This window comes from Lissotriton vulgaris, chromosome 1_1 (genome assembly GCF_964263255.1).
Source record: "Lissotriton vulgaris chromosome 1_1, aLisVul1.2, whole genome shotgun sequence".
Taxonomy (NCBI): Eukaryota; Metazoa; Chordata; class Amphibia; order Caudata; family Salamandridae; genus Lissotriton; species Lissotriton vulgaris.
In genome coordinates this window covers 1,424,135,606-1,424,153,317 of record NC_141685.1, presented here as the reverse complement: position 1 = coordinate 1,424,153,317, position 17,712 = coordinate 1,424,135,606, and positions in this window count along the sequence as shown.

Sequence of the window (17,712 nt, the reverse complement as noted above, 5' to 3'; positions counted from 1 at the left end):
GGCTCCGCGGATCCCTTGTACGGGTAGGGAGGGGGTAAGAAATTAAAGTTTGCTCTCAAGGCTGTTGGGGCCATCACCCCCTGAAATATGAGCCACAGAAGAGCGCCCCCACCCAACGCATCCATGCATCTGATAATTGGACACGCACTGTTTCTAAATCGGCAAATCTTTCTAACTTCCCGAGCACGAGATGAGAGACAGGCCTCACCACGCCATCACCTTCTGCAAGGAATCGGCGTCAGCAAGCAACTCCAAACAGATGTTAGTACTTTGGTGTCATTCAACCCCCACCCACACACAATGCCCCACAACAGGCCTCTTGGGCACAAAAAATGTATAAACCTTTATAGGTCTGTTAAGCATGAACACACCTCTGACGTGTTCCCACAAACGCAACGCCCCACAACTGGCCTCATTGTCACAAGGGCTTTACAAACCTATACACATCTGTAAGCATGAAAACACCTCTGATGTGTGTCCCCCACACACACATAACGCCCCAATAACCGGCCTCTGTCACAAGAGTTTCTGCCCCAGGCAACGCTGGGGCGGGCTGCTAGTTCAATATAAGGCAGTTGAAAGCCAGCCAATTTTGAAAGGCAGAAAAAACTTTCACCCTGTCTATTGAATGAATTGGTAAAGGCCTAGTACCTTAGGACAAACTGAGTGTCATCGGCATGGGAGAAGGTAAAAAAGTCAAAGACCTCACCAGTTCTACTAGAGGCAGGAATATAGGTCGAACAATACAAGAAAAAGAGCAGAGACTTGAGGCATGCCACACTTGATGTGAACAGTACCAAACCAAAGGTCAGCAGAGAAACCACCTAAGATTTGTGTGACAGAAAACATCTAAATCAGTCATGGTCAATCTGCTTCAGCTAGCCAGTCAAGAAGAATCTCATGGTCGACTGCACTGAAGGAATCAGCAAGTGTAATAAGATACATTCCTGCCCACCCTTTTCCTTGATGGTACATAAATCATGCAGAAAAGCAATAACCACAGTCACAGTGCTGTGCTGTGTTTAGAGAGAAAACCTTCCTAAAACCACTGCAGGACCCCTGGTCCTTAAGATACCTAGACAACAATTTTCTTTTTTGGAAATAGCATATATGGGAGTGACTGGATGGTAGTTCTCCATAAGAGCTGGGTTAAGGCTCAGCTTTGTGAGCAAGATGGGAGCATTGTACCATTTTCCAGTGGGCAGCACAATGCCTGAAGCAGGAGCCATTCATAGTGTGTGTGTGTGTATACATATATATATTTTATCTCCATAAGCAGACACGCCTCGCATTTAGCAGCTCCCTCGTAGTTTCAGCATTAGGGAAATGGCCATGGCAGGAGTGAGGGGACAAAGAGGAATGACTACAACATTGGGGGCGGTGTGAACAGTCCTTGCCAACTCACCTGTGACAGCACGGACCCATTGTCTTGAAAGTTCACCCCCACGCCACCGACCAGGTTACTGCCGAGACTGTGCATGCTGGGAAATGCAGTTCCTAGGACTGAATTGGAGCTGCTCAGGTGTGCCTACAGCTTAAGGGGGAGGAGCAAGAGTGCAGTCATGTATTTCACGCAGGAGGAGCTTTGCTTGGAAAGGACACAGTACTGGGCGCTGAGGAAGGTCTGTTGACCGAAATTCATTCGCCGCTGCTGGCATCATCCTCAATAAAGTAAGCTGTTCCTTCAGAACTCCCCTCCGGCCTCTGTCTTCTTTTGTTGGAAGAATTTTCGTCACATTTTCTGCGCCGGCCAGAGGCGCATTACAGAAGGCCCCTGCCAGAAAAAGAGACTCAGCTCTATAACTGGCGTTCCGCTGCTCCAGCGTTCATCGAAGTTGAGGGATCAACAAGAGTCGGAGACCGCCAGGAACGTGATGCTGGAATGCGAGGATGGAGGTATTTTATCTCCATAAGCAGACACGCCTCGCATTTGGCAGCTCCCTCGTAGTTTCAGCATTAGGGAAATGGCCATGGCAGGAGTGAGGGGACAAAGAGGAATGACTACATCATTGGGGGCGGTGTGAACAGTCCTTGCCAACTCACCTGTGACAGCACGGACCCATTGTCTTGAAAGTTCACCCCCACGCCACCGACCAGGTTACTGCCGAGACTGTGCATGCTGGGAAATGCAGTTCCTAGGACTGAATTGGAGCTGCTCAGGTGTGCCTACAGCTTAAGGGGGAGGAGCAAGAGTGCAGTCATGTATTTCACGCAGGAGGAACTTTGCTTGGAAAGGACACAGTACTGGGCGCTGAGGAAGGTCTGTTGACCGAAATGCATTCGCCGCTGCTGGCATCATCCTCAATAAAGTAAGCTGTTCCTTCAGAACTCCCCTCCGGCCTCTGTCTTCTTTTGTTGGAAGAATTTTCGTCATATATATAAATATATATATATATATATATATATATATATATACATATATATATATATATATATATATACATACATATACACATTCATTCCATTCCTTCACATATTGTTAATTTTAATATGTCCTCTTAAGTGTATTAAGTCTCAGTGACTAATTACATTGTTCATAAAGTATTGGTATACTCAGTAGTTGGTCCTTCATTGGACAATCCAATGGAAATGTTGTCTTGCTGTTTCTGAGAGGTAAATTCAAGATATCTGTCTCACCTGAGTGGCTGTAATTCATCCTGTTGATTAGTCTCATTACGCCGGAGTGTATGTATGTATTTGCACGTGAAGCCCAAGTGGGCAGTGAACCATCCAGTGCCTCTGCTGTGAAGTTTAATATTAAGTGGCTGGTATTAGTTACGCTACCCTGGTAGTTGGTAGGCTTGGTATTCAGTTGCTGTTTGTGTTTTATCTCTGGATTTGGGTCTTGTGAATTGGGTATCTAATGTTTTTATAGATGGAGAGTGGTGTGTGTCAAAAAGAAAAGTGTGTAGATTAAAAATGTGGGGAAGGGTGAGACAGATGTTAATAGATTGGGTTAACGATCTGGTGGGGGCAGCTACTGTTATCTATGTGCGACAGAGGCAGGATATAGCTGTACACTCATTGCCTTGTCAGCGTTCATGCCGTTAGGGAATTTGCAATCTAGTGAGATTATGTATCTGGATTCCAGTCTCCAGAGGGCTAGTTGTCTGTTGCCTCCTCTGGTGTTCTTCCTAATACTGTCTATGACAAAGTATGTGAGATCTTCCGCTCTGTCACCGTCGTGTGTTTATGTGATGGGCTACAGGATATGCAGGATCATCCTTGCTGATGGCTCTTAAGTGCTGTAGTATCCTCACATGCACAGGATGACTGGTGCTTCCCACGTACGTTTTGTTACAAGTGCAACGCAGCACGTATACAGCAAAATCAGTTCTGCATGTGTAGTTCTCCCTGATCTCAAGCGGAGTCTTTCTGAAGAGAAGCAAGAATGTTTTGGTGTTCATGCCGTGCTTACAGGCTTTACACTTCATGCATTTATGGAAACCTTTCTGAGACTTGAGCTAGCTTGAACCTTTGTCTTGCACGGGTGCACTGCAAACAAGCTCTTGTTTCATTTACTTGGCTCTCCTGAAGGTTAGCTGTGGAAGCTTGGTGCAAGAGGGGCCTATAGTGGGAGCACTACGTACTATTGGCCAGTGCCTGTACAGGATTCTGCGTAGGTTTGAGTGGTATGACTTGTACCCTGTGATGAGTCTTGGCGTGCTGTCTCTGAGCTTTTTGGGGCCTTGCTCACTTTCTTTGTTTTTAAAAATGTGATCTTCCCTTTTGGTGGCCGCACACTTCTGTCCTGCTTTCTCTAGGGTTTTGGTCTTGTAACCTTTATTACTGAGTCTCGTAAAGATGCCTTCGGTGGATTTCTTTAGGCTTTCCTGGGTACTGCAATTATGCTTAATTCTCAGGCATTCTGCATAAGGGATGTTTCTATGAGATTGGTTGGGTGAAAACCTTTGGCGTGGAGAATGGCATTCCCTGATGTCGGCTTCCTGTATGTTCTGGATTGTACTTAGTTATTGAAAATATATAATTCCAAATCCAGAAATACAATGGATTCCTTACTGGCAGTACATGTAAATTTCAGATTGAGGGCATTGCTGTTGATTTCATTAGCAAAATCAATTGCGCTCTGTTCTGTACCCTTCCACAGAATGAAAATGTTGTCTATGTAGCGATGGTACAGTACTATATTGTCAGTGGTACTATATTGTGTGTGGTATGTCTTCATGAGTACTTGCTCCTCCCTTCAGCCCATATGCAAATTAGCATAGCTGGGGGCGAAGCAAGTACCCATGGCTGTGCCCTGTGTCTGTTTGTACAGGAGCCTGTCAAAAATGAAGATGTTGTTCTCTAAACACCATTCAACCATGTGCAATAGCGTAAGTGTGTGTTGGTATAATTCTATGCCTCTGGTACCTAAAAAGTGTTTCGGAGCATTGGGGCCATTCCTATGTCTAATGCTGGTGTATAGGCTTTGCACATCTAATGTCATGAACACATAATCATCATACCAATTATAGTAAAGGATTTTAGTCAGAAAGTCTCCAGTATCCCTTGTATAGGCTGGTAATGCTTGGACAAACCGCTGGAGAAAGAAATCAATAAATTTGCTGGTATTTTCAAATAACCCTCCAAGGGCAGATATGATTGGTCCACCCGGAGGGCATTTTGCATTCTTGTGAACTTTGGGGATCAAATAGAGTTGTGGTGTCACAGGATAGTCATTTTTCATGAATTTGAACTCCTGTCTGGAGATAAGTCCAGCTCCTCTCCAATCATACAAACATCTGTGATACCTTTCTTTGATACGGACGATATTGGTGATGCTAATGTGGGTGTAACAGTTCTTATCTTGCAATTGTGTCATTGCTTCATTGTTGTTCATTTCAAGGGGCCAGAGGACCACGTTTCCCCCCTTGGCTGACCACCGAACAACTAGATCAGTCCGTTCCTTTATTTTTTGCATGACTTTGGAGTATTCTGTCCTTTGATTATGCTTAGACTTAATTAAATCATTGCTACTGTCTATGGCCAGTTCCTTCAGGTCTTTGGTCACCTTATCTGCAAAAATGTCAATGTTGTCTTTGGGCATGAGCGGAGTAAAGACTGATTTGGGTCTGAAGGGTGTAGACATAGTACCATGAATATTCAAGTCCGATCCGATTGGCGCTTCACTGGTGTTTATTATGCCCGTTTCATCATCATTGCCTAACTCCGTCATGTCTTTCAAAAAGGTCATATCCGCAAAACAGAGCATTCATTGCTATGGCGGCCATGTCTCCCGTCTCTCCTTCATTAGTTTTTTCTTGCATGTAAAAAAAGTGCTTACGTAGCTTCAATTTGCGTATGAAATGGTACAGGTCTATCCTGGTCTGTGTATAATCAAAGTTTGTATCTTTGCAAAATGATAGACCTAGGGCAAGGATTTGTTCTTCTTCATGTGATAGAGCCATGTAAAGTTAGATTTGTAACTGTGTTTTCTGTCCCTGTTGTGTCTTTTATCTCCTTCTGTTCCATCTGTATGTGGGTTTCTCCGTTCTTTGTGTTGTGCCTGCCCCATCTCCAGTTTTTCCTCCTTCTGCTTCTTGATTTTGAGTCATGTTTTGTGCCTGTTCCTGTCGTGTGGGTCTTGGTTGTAGGCTCATCAGGCGTTCCACGCGTAAAAAAACGAACTCCTGGACAGGTGTTGGGACCTTTCGTGCCTGGTTCCCACGTCCCACTCCTTCTGGGTCCGATTCTATTTCAGAACTCAGGTCGGATTAGCTGGGTTTGTTGTATCTCTGTGGGCCAGTGAGTGTTGATGATAGCTGCTGGCGACGTGTTTTCAAACTTCCTTGAGAAAGTGTAGATTCTGCCATACAGGTAATCATTTCTATCCCGCTGGAATTTGCTCGCTTTCCTTTCTTTTATTGTTTGCTCATATTTTAATACACAGCGGTACAAAAGGGGTGGTGATGGACTGAGCATCTGAACCAACCAAACACTCACACCGTCCATCACCACCCCCTTTTGTACTGCATATTTCAATACACGGCTCTTTATGTCAGTTAATCCTTTTTTAACCTTGTCTTGGTTGGTCATCTTTTCAAGTTCCTTATATATTTCCTCTATTCTAGCCAATATTTTCTCTCTGTCTGTTGTGGCGAATTTGATTATTATCTGCAGATTATTTCTCGACGATTGTGCACTGTTGTCAGCCCATTCCTGAAGCATTGCAGGGTCCGGATTCTCGTAGGTTGGGGTGACGAGAATCCTCAGTCCTCTCGGTATGCGGCCCACATCCAAACTTCTTAGTGAACTGGAGAAACTGCGCAGGCATGAGGAGGCTACCTCATGCCTGCTCAGTTTCTCCAGTTCATTAAGAAGTTTTTTCAAATCGCTGCCTGCTGTTACTGGTTGCGCGGTTCCACTCGTGGACTGCAATACGGCACTGTTCTCTTTATCGCTGAAGATGTCAAGCACTGCTTCCTCGCGCTCTTTAACCCAATCCTTGGCCATAGCGTTTCACGGACTGCGAGGACAAAGCTGTGGTTTGCTTAAATAAATCCTCTGTTAGCACTCTGAGCTGTGTCCCGCTTACTTTCTTTGGAGATGAGCGTTTGGTTTTGGATTTGTAATACCGGGTTGCCGATACCGGTACAGGACACACCCTCTCGATCTGGTGCTCTGCGTTTAAAGGCAGAACTGTGGTAGAGTACGAGGAGTGCACAACGCAGCGCCCCCCCAAGCAAAAGTCATTGCCACCAGGTGGTCATTTCGGCAAGGGGAGAGAGTAGGCGGTATCTCACTGCCTGATAAGAGTGCTAACGGAGGTTTAAGCTGGAAAAACAAACCTGGGAATGGTGAATAAGTTACTACTTGTGTAACGATATATCTGTAAGAGACATTAGTTAGTGATAGATTCCTTACCTTAGAATATCCCCAGGCGTCAGACTGGATCCCGAAATTTTTGAGTAGCAATACCCCTGCGTGTCGGTAGGCGTCGTCTGCGGCTCCGCGTCCATCGTCGGCGTCGTTAGCGCCGGAATGACGTCGGAGTACTCAGACGCCGCCCATGCGCGCTGACGGCAGTTCTGATACACAGCTTTTCCGCGCCAGATACGTAGAGCCATGATAGAACCAACACTGGTGCCATGAAACTAGGGCCCTGAAAGGGTATGACCTTAACCCTAGATATCGGTTCGCAGAACGGGGAGGATGGGTGGGTCGGTAAGGAATCTATCACTAACTAATGTCTCTTACAGATATATCTTTACACAAGTAGTAACTTGTGCATCTGAAAGAGACACGTTAGTGATAGATTCCTTACCTTAGAATAGATACCCCAGCAATACCAACCCCGGTGGTGGGTCTGCGAACCAATATCACACCAGAAAGTCCTGCAGGACGGAACGGCCAAAGAAGTCATCCCTCCGGACTTGACTGTCCAGGCAGTAGTGTCTTGCGAACGTGTGCAGCGAGGCCCACGTAGATGCCTGGCAAATGTCCTGTAAGGGGACTCCTCGGCCCAGGGCAGTTGTTGTTGCCGTGGCACGAGTGGAATGAGCCCGCAATCCAGCAGGGGGCTCCTTTTTGGCCATGGAGTAGCATTCCTGAATACACAAGATGATCAACCGTGAAATGGTCCTCTTGTGTACCGCCTTTCCCTTCTTCGCACCCACGTAAACAACAAAGAGTTGGTCATCCACCCGGAACTGGCGTGTGCGATCCAAGTAATAAGAGAGCGCACGTCTTGGGTCCAGATGGTGGAGCCTCTCTTCCTCTTTCGAGGGATGTGGAGGCGGAAAGAAGGTGGGCAAGGTGATGGACTGCCCGATGTGGAAGGCCGTGACAACCTTGGGCAGAAAGGAAAGTCGTGTACGCAACATCACCTTGTCTGGATGAACAGAGAGGAAAGGTGGAGTAGAAGAAAGAGCCTGGAGCTCACTCACTCTCCTGGCAGAGGTGATGGCAACCAGGAAAGCAGTCTTCAGGGTAAGAAGACGGAGAGGACAGTTATGGAGCGGCTCAAAGGGAGCCCACATTAGATAAGTGAGTACAAGATTCAAGTCCCACTGGGGCATCACGAAGGGAACAGGAGGGAACATGTGTGTGATGCCCTTCAGAAATCTATTTACAATGGGGGACTTGAATAAGGAAGGCTGATCAGGTAGCCGTAAGAAGGCGGAAAGAGCAGAAAGGTACCCCTTAAGAGTGCCCAGAGCAGAGCCCTGCTGGGCAAGGGAAAGAAGGAAGAGTAGAACTTCAGAAAGGGGTGCAGAGAGAGGGTCCACAGTCTTTGCTGTGCACCATGCCACAAATCCATTACACCTGCAGGCGTATACCGACTTTGTGGAGGGACGCCTGGCTGCCAGAATGATATCACAAACTTCGGGAGGCAAGTCAAATGGCCTCAACTGCCGCCGCTCAATCTCCAAGCTTGTAGGTGGAGACTGGACAGGTTCAGGTGGAGGACAGTCCCATGCTGCTGCGACAGAAGGTCCTCCCGAAGAGGCAGACGAATCGGGGGATCGACTGACATGCTGAGTAGCTCGGGATACCAGTATCTTTATGCCCAGTCCGGAGCCACCAGGATAACCTGGGCCCGGTCGCGCCTGATCTTCTTCAGCTCTCTGGGCAGAAGTGGTATAGGCGGAAAGGCGTACAATAGACCGCAACTCCACTCGTGACGAAAAGCGTCGCTGAGCGAGTGCCGCCTTATAAATTCCAACGCACAGAACTGATGACATTGAGCATTCTCTTCTGTGGCGAATAGATCTAACTAAGGCTCTCCCCATTGCTGAAAGAGGCCTTGCGCCACGGCAGAGTTCAGACGCCATTCGTGATCCATCATGCACCGACGGCTGAGTTCATCCGCCCTGGCATTCAGAGAGCCTGCCAGGTGTTGAACCACCAGGGTCACGCCCTGATGTTCCAGCCACTGCCAGAGGCGCAGAGCCTCCTGGCATAGGGTCCACGACCCCGCCCCGCCTTGTTTGTTGCAGTACCACATGGCGGTGGTGTTGTCCGTGAACACCTGCACTACACTCCCCCGGACAGAGGGGAGGAATGCCTTCAGTGTTAGACGAATCGCCCGCAGCTCCAAAAGGTTGATATGGAGCCGGGACTCAGCCGGAGACCAGAGGCCTCTGATCTCCGCCTCTCCCATGTGGCCTCCCCAGCCCTGGAGGGACGCGTCCGTCACAACCACGTGCTCCGGGTAGGGTAGGGAGAGGGATCTGCCACTGACCCAGTCGCGGTCCGTGAGCCACCACTGCAGTTGTCTCGCAGTGCCCTCCGAGATCAAGACATGATCGGACAGGTTGCCCTGATGCTGGGCCCACTGAAACTTCAGGTCCCACTGCAGAGCCTGCATCCGCCACCTGGTGTGATGCACCAGAAGGATGCAGGAGGCCATCAGCCCCAGAAGCCGCAGCGTCAACCTGACCGAGACTCGGGATAACGGCTGAAAGATGGGAATCAGAGCCTGTATATCCCGAACCCGCTGTTCGGGAGGGTAAACCTGAAACTGCGCCAAGTCGAGAACCGCTCCGATGAAGAGGAGCTTCTGAGAGGGACACAGGTGTGACTTCGGCACATTGATGGAGAACCCCAGCAAATGCAGGAGGTCGGCCGTAGTCTGGAGGTGGCTGACGACTGTCTGGGGCGAGCCCGCCTTCAACAACCAGTCGTCTAGGTAGGGGAAGACTGACACCCCTGACCTGCGCAGATGAGCTGCGACCACCGCCATCACCTTTGTGAACACCCGTGGGGCGCTGGTAAGGCCGAAGGGGAGCACGGTAAACTGAAAGTGCTCTTGGCCTACCGTGAACCGCAGGTAACGCCAGTGGGCCGGCAGGACTGGGATGTGGAAATAAGCGTCCTGCAAGTCCAACGCTACCAGCCAGTCTTCCGGGTCCAGGGCAGCCAGGACCTGAGCCAAAATCAGCATCTTGAACTTCTCCTTCCGGAGGAAGCTGTTGACGTTCTGCAGGTCCAAGATAGGGCGTAGGCCCGCTTTGCCCTTCTTGGGTAACAGAAAGTAGTGGGAGTAACATCCACACCCTACTTCTGGCCCAGGAACGCGCTTGATGGCCCCCTTGGCCAAGAGGGCCGTGACTTCTTATTGCAGAAGTTGCAAGTGATCCCCCGACACGCTGTGGCATTGCGGTGGCATGGATGGAGGGGTCGCCTCGAAGGGGAGGGAGTAGCCCGTTCGGACGATCTGCAGCACCTACCTGTCCGAAGTGATAGTACGCCAGTGGGAGAGGTGATGGCGAACCCTGCCTCCCACAGGCGTCACATGGGCCTGAAAACTCAGACTAGGAAGGTTTTGAGGCGGGTGCTGTGGAGGGAGGTGTGGACTGGCCTCGTCGTTGTCCCCGACCGCCGCCACGGCGGTTTCCATGGCCGCCACCTGAACATTTTGCGGTGCGTGGCTGGCAGCACGTGTGGGGGCGCCCCTTCCATGGCCACGAAAGGAGCGAAAGGCACCCGTTTGCTGGCATGGGGCCGTGAGGCCCAAGGACTTGGCCGTAGCCCTGGAGTCCTTAAAACGGTCCAGCGCATGGTCTGCCTTGTCGCCGAAGAGGCGACGGCCATCGAACGGCATGTCCAGAAGTGTGGCCTGGACATCGGCCGAGAAGTTTGCAGACCTCAACCAGGCGTGGCGTCGAACCGCCACCGTCGTTGCCATTGCTCTGCCCAGTGGGTCCGTTGTATCCAGCCCACACCGGATGGAATAACGTGCTGCATCTCGGCCCTCCGCAAGGGTTTGGGCGAGTTTAGCCCGGATCTCCTCCGGGCATTGTGGCAGCACCTCCACAACAGTGTCCCACAGAGTGTGGATGTAGCGGCCCAAGAGACAGGCGGTATTCACAGACCGCAGCCCTAAGCTAACAGACGAGAACACCTTCTTCCCGAACTGTTCGTATCTATTGGATTCCCGGTCGGGCGGGGCCGACGGGAATGCGGTCTGGGAATTGGAGGCCTGGATGACCAGGCTCTCGGAGGTGGGATGGGTGGACAAAAATCATGGGTCGCCCGGGGCCGGGCGGTAGCGTCTGGCCACGTTCCCGCTTGGACCAAGTGCCCACAAGAACGTCACATAAGGCCTCATTGAACGGCAGCAGATGCTCGCTGGAGTTGAGGACCTCAGTGAGGAGGTTAGTCCTCACGGCCGCGACCGTTGGGCCCGAAGGCGCCACGGAACCCTACTGAGGAGGGAGGGACCTCATGGCCATGAGGTACCGCTCAATCTCCTCCGGCGTCGCGCCGTGCCCAGGGACCCGAAGGTGTGGGGCAGGCGGCGACGCTTGCAACTCCCGCCGAGCAGCGTGGGCGGTGTCGCCTGAGCCCCCGGCCACATCGTGCGAGCGTCGGGGTGGGTCGGAGGAACGATGACGTATCTCCGACCTCTCATGCCTCTTACCTGAGGACTTGGAGCCTGACGACTGGTGTCAAATCCCGGAGCTCCGTTGACTCCGACCTCGCGACCTGCCCCTCGACCTCTCGTGGGACCGGGACCTGGAGTGGCGCGGGCCGACTGCTGGAGCTCGAGCCGCTTGCGGGACCGCTCCAACCTAGCCTTCGACGTCAGGGCCCGGCAGTCGGAGCAGGTGCGGTCGTCGTGATCGAGGCCTAGGCACTTCAGGCACCGGCGATGGGGGTCCGTGAACGACATCAGTCGGTCGCACTTCGAGCAGGGTTTGAACCCGGGCATCCCTACCGGCACCGATAGAGTCGAAGACTCGAAGAAAAAGAATGATCAAAAAGATCAAGTTTAGTCAAAAAATGACTAGGGGTAGAGCTTCTCCGGATCTGCGCTAGCTGGCGCGGAAAAAATGGGCGGCGTCTGAGTACTCCGACTACGTCATTCCGGCGCTAACGACGCCGACGACGGATGCGGAGCCGCAGACGACGCCTACCGACGCGCAGGGGTATTGCTACGCAAAAACATCCGGATCCAGTCTGACGCCTGGGGATATTCTAAGGTAAGGAATCTATCACTAACGTGTCTCTTTCAGATATGGAGGCACACAGTCCAGCGCCATGAATTTGGTGGAACACCACCTGGTGTTTTGGTTTACCTCATCACTGTATGCGGCACCAAAATGGACTCCAGTTCCCACCATGCACCACTCGTTTGAGTCACAAGTATCCACCCATGTACCTGCATTAAGGAGGAGGAGCCGAGAGACTGCTACTTAGGGGGCAGTCTCGTTGTCCAGGACTTACTAACTAGCCTGTGAACCGGCACTGATGACGGCCATGTCCGGCTAGAAACGCGTCTGCCATAGCGTTTCACGGACTGCGCGGACAAAGCTGTGGTTTGCTTAAATAAATCCTCTGTTAGCACTCGGAGCTGTGTCCCGCTTACTTTCTTTGGAGGTGAGCGTTTGGTTTTGGATATATATATATATATACATATATATATATATATATACATATATAATTATATATATTATATATATATATATATATATATATATATATATATATATTATATATATTACCTACTGGCGGTCGCCAGTAGGTATATATAGTTAGGATTTTTTCTCTATGGAACTTTTGAAAATTCTATGTCTAATAACTTTGGCGTTTGTGGACGGAATCGGCTGAAATTTTCGGAGCTGTGTCCCGCTTACTTTCTTTGGAGGTGAGCGTTTGGTTTTGGATATATATATATATATATATATATATATATATATATATATATATATATATATATATATATATATATATACATATACATATATATACATATACATATACATATATATATATATATATATATATATATATATATATATATATATATATTACCTACTGGCGGTCGCCAGTAGGTATATATAGTTAGGATTTTTTCTCTATGGAACTTTTGAAAATTCTATGTCTAATAACTTTGGCGTTTGTGGACGGAATCGGCTGAAATTTTCAGGAAAATGGCACATTTTGTTTCTGAGCAGCCCCTGAAAATTTGGGGGGGTTCGTCAAGGGGGGGCCGAGAAAAAAGGGGGGTCCCAAAACGCGTTTTTCCCATGTTAATTTCCATAGGGCGTTTGGCCTCACTTTTAGCTCGAACGGCTGAATGGATTTGCACGAAACTTGGCAAAATTGTAGGGACTGTTAGCCCGATGTGCCTTTGCTGGGTCTCAATATATGTGCTCCAGTGGATTTTGAGAAATTAACGTTTTGAAAAATTTATATATCTGTGACAGCGTCCCAGATAGCGCTCCAGATCGCGTACTTTTCGCGTCACGGAGCTTTGCGAAGCGATGCTGATTGGCTCTCCGGTGTCTGTCAACATTCTAAACAGTCCGGAGCGGCCGCCATCTTGTCTCTCGGTAGGATCGAGAGACAAGAAGAGGTGAAAAACGAAGGGGGAAATTAATGAAAGGGGGCAAGGTAGACCCCTCTTGACCCCCTAGGAATGATGTTGGGGTTATTAAAGGGTCCCGTGGGGAAAATAAAAAAAATTAGATTTTTCACGGTAGAAGCGCTTCTCGGTTCGCGAACCGGGTCGCAAATTAACGGCTGAATGGATTTGCACGAAACTTGGCAAAATTATAGGGACTGTTAGCCCGATGTGCCTTTGCTGGGTCTCAATATATGTGCTCTAGTGGATTTTGAGAAATTAACGTTTAAAAAACAGGTATATCTGTGACAGCGTCCCAGATAGCGCTCCAGATCGCGTACTTTTCGCGTAACGGAGCATTGCGTAGCGAAGCTGATTGGCTCTCCGGTGTCTGTCAACATTCTAAACAGTCCGGTGCGGCCGCCATCTTGTCTGTCGGTAGGATCGAGAGACAAGAGGAGGAGAAAAACGAAGGGGGAATTTAATGAAAGGGGGCTAGGTAGACCCCTCTTGACCCCCTAGGAATGATGTTGGGGTTAGTAAAGGGTCCCGTGGGGCAAATAATAAAAATTTGATTTTTCGCGGTAGAAGCGCTTCTCGGTTCGCGAACCGGGTCACAAACTGGTAGCGAAACGTGAATTCGCCATTTTGTGTTTCGATTTCATTAAATTACTCGGTATAAGGGGGTACGGGAGACGTATCCTGACCCCTTTTGTTTTCTGAGGGTGGCTGAGGAGGCTCATATATGTTGATACATGTCTTCCAGCGGCTGTGCGTGAGCGTTTTTTTTTTTTGTTGCGTGACGTCTGTTAACGTTCGATTCGATGGAAATCAGGAACTGTTGACCGCCATTTTGTCACTGCGAGTAAATATTTTGTTTTAAATAATTGTTATAAATTAATCCTTATTGATAAACATTGTCTGCGCCATCTTGTCTTTTTTGCAATGCCACACTTTTGTTGAGCTCGGCAGCCATTTTAGATGCCTTGACCAGACCCACTCTCTGCACGCCGCCGATCCTCAGCATGGCTCCTCACCCTCGCAAGCATCTCCCCCACGCACTATTCACCCCCGCTCTCTCTCTCATGCCTGGGCCAGAAACCTCCTCCCATGTGCGCTGCTCTTCCCTGAGAATCACACCCTGTGCCCGCCCGACACCACCCTTTCACCCTATTCACTACCGCATCCTCTGACACTCCTCTTCCTCTGTGTCCGATTGTTCAGGCCGGTCCCAGGCTATCACCTAGCCCTGCAGATGTAGTTTATGGCCCCAGCTGTAGAGAATCACCCCTCTTCAAAGGAGTTACAGTAGATCAAGGCCCCCACCCGATGAGATCCGTCACACCACACGCGTTCCTACTATCTGATAACCATCCTGTATTGTGCTTGGGGAGGGGATTCTCACTGTGAGGGTGTGTGGGACCGAGCCTGAAGCGGAAGATTCCAGGGATGCCTCTTTGTACATCAAAGTTTTTACAATTATGTGTCACATTATAAATATATAGCACTCCAACAAAGTAGGATTATAACAATTTAATAACTTTTAAATATATAGAACGCAACAAAAACAGTAAATACATTTAAACATTTTTTTGAAAAAAGAAGCAACAATGGTCAGTAGCTGTGTTTTGTGCGAATAGTCCCAAGGCAGCACAACATGCTGAGTTCTGGACGGCACCCAGGTGATGTTACCTGGGTGCCGCACTGGTTTTTGGTATCCTACAATGCAGCTCCGAAAAACGGCGTGGGGCGTCCCGGGGGGTGCGCGGGGAGGCCTCGTCAGTAGCGGTCTGTTGTGCGAATAGTCCCAAGGCAGCAGAACGCGCTGAGATGTGGATGGCACCCAGGTGATGTCCAGTAAGTTGTCGCACTGGTTTTGGCATCCTACAATGCTGCTCCGAAAAACGGCGTGGGGCGCCCCGGGGGGGGGGGGGCATTGGAGGTGGTCGTGAACGGGTCTCCCCAGGTGGAGGCTCGTCGGCTGTACTGGGGCGCCCCTTTACCGTTTCAGTTGCCATTCCGCCCGCTTTTGCTACACTGTGCCTCATCCTCCATTCAGCTGTTTATCGCCCGCTCTTGCGGCTACAGCGTCTCTCTCACCATGTAGTTGAGTTGCGCCCACTCTTGCGGTGCAGCGATAGGCGGCTGCCACAGGACTCTTAAAATGGCGGACGGCTCTTCGGATTTGGGCCTGGTCCACTAAAATGGCCCTGGGACACCTTGGAACTCGGACGTCCCCTGAGCCTTTAAGATTTTACAAAAGTCTTGGGGGCTCCCGACTCCTGCAGGTTTCCGGTGGGGAGCGGCTGCCATGATTGTTCGCGGAATGACCACGACGGAGCCACAAGATGGTGGTGCTCTCAGGCTGACGCCAGCTTCAGTCTGAAACATCTAGAAACAAGGTGGGGCTTTCATCGTTTGGGAAAAAAAAATGTTTTAATCCAATGAAAAGTGTTATTTTTAGGTCATATGATCAAGCCTTCCATCATTAGGAAACCAAAAGTAAAATGAACCAATGAAAAGTTTTATAAAGAAGTCACATGACCTGTTATGCTTACGTTACGCGCTGCTATAAAAAGCGTAGAAAATCCGTTGGCACGTGAGGCGGCGTCAGTAGCGGACCGATGTGCGAATAGGCCGAAGGCAGCACAACGCGCCGAGATCCGGATGGCACCGAGGTGGTGTCCAGCAAGTTGCACTGGTGTGGCCAACCTGCAATGCTGCGCCGAAAGTCGGCGTGGGGTGCCTAGGGGGGAGGTGGCGCAAACTGGCCTCTCTCGCCTCCCCAGGTGGAGGCACCTGATGTGCAGTGCGGCGCCCCTTATCTTTTCACTCGCCGTCCAGCAGAGTTGCGCCTGCACTTTCTGCTACAGTAGGCCGAAGGCAGCACAACGCGCCAAGATCCGGATGGCACCGAGGTGGTGTCCAGCAAGTTGCCGCACTGGTGTGGCCATCCTACAATGCTGCGCCGAAAGTCGGCGTGGGGCGCCCCGTTGGCCTGTGAGGTCGCGTCAGTCAGTGGGGGCTGTTTGAGAAAGCAATGTGATGCTGTGCGTCGCCCCCAAGATGGAGGCTCCTCGGCTGCAGTGGGGCGCCCCTTGGTGTTTCACTCGCTATCCAGCTGAGTTGCGTCCGCACTTGCGGCTACAGTAGGCCGAAGGAAGCACAACGCGCCGAGATCTGGATGGCACCGAGGTGGTGTCTAGCAAGTTGCCGCACTGGTGTGGCCATCCTACAATGCTGCGCCGAAAGTCGGCGTGGGGTGTCCCGTTGGCCTATGAGGTGGTTTCAGTAGCGGACCGATGTGTGAATAGGTCGGAACCAGCACAAGGCGCCAAGATACGGATGGCACGGAGGTGGTGTCATAGTTGAGAGTTCTGAGCAGCGCTTGTAACACTGTCTGAAGCTTATTTGCACCTGCTGCAGCTTCACTATTGCCCTGGTGTGGCCAAAGATCGCCCATGACATAGGCGGCCGGCTCCCATGGTCCGGCGGAACTTTTTTCCTTTTCCTTTCTGCATCTTGTCCCACAATCCGTTTGACCTTTAGACACGACCAGGTCCCTGAATGTGTGCAGGGGGACGCTATTGATTGAATCAAAATGGCGGCTTCACGCAAAGCTGACTCAAGCGTTGCTGGTGATGCTATACAGACAAAAAATGGTTTTCAGTTTGTACATTCTTCAGGATTTTTCCATCCAAGTCTGCTTGAGAGTTTGTAGAACAATGGCTTTAGATCTTGCCCTCCCCTCTTTTGACTGTTGGTCTTGTTGCCTATCTCTTCTGTTGTCATTTAACTGAACCTTTTTTGACTGCCGAAAGGGGTTCTCGTCCGACCGCTGGTTGGTGGAGACATTTTGACTATATCCTGGACCTGCCCGGCCTCGCCCAAAATGGCGCCGGTATAAATGGGACTCGTAACTTCTTGTTGTGTACTGGTTGCACAACCTTGATATCACGAGATACGTATGCAGTTTTGAAGCACATGGCGGGCGGGAATGAGAATTGATTGAATATTTCGACATCCCTATTGATATTAAGTTCTGATGTGTTATTGATTACTGTACTATTGAAAGTTCGAATTAACGTCACCCATGGTACTTGCCCGCAAATGTATATCTAGATAATTTTATTGTAAGTGGCCCTGTCGTATTTTAATTACAAAATGTACGTCCACCGATTCCGCAACTGTTAGACACCTTAGTTCTTGCAACCTAATGGCCCGCTCCTTGCGTTCCTCTACAGTGTAAATGTCTCCTCATCATATACGATTCCAGTTTGCTCCGTGGCCGGCCCTTGTGGTTATAGGCCCGTATTTGTATACTGACATTTTCACAATAAAGGTTTTTAAAACAAAACATGGTAGTAGTATTTACATTGGTAAAGTTTTTAATTTTAGTCACTGTTTTCGAATCAGTA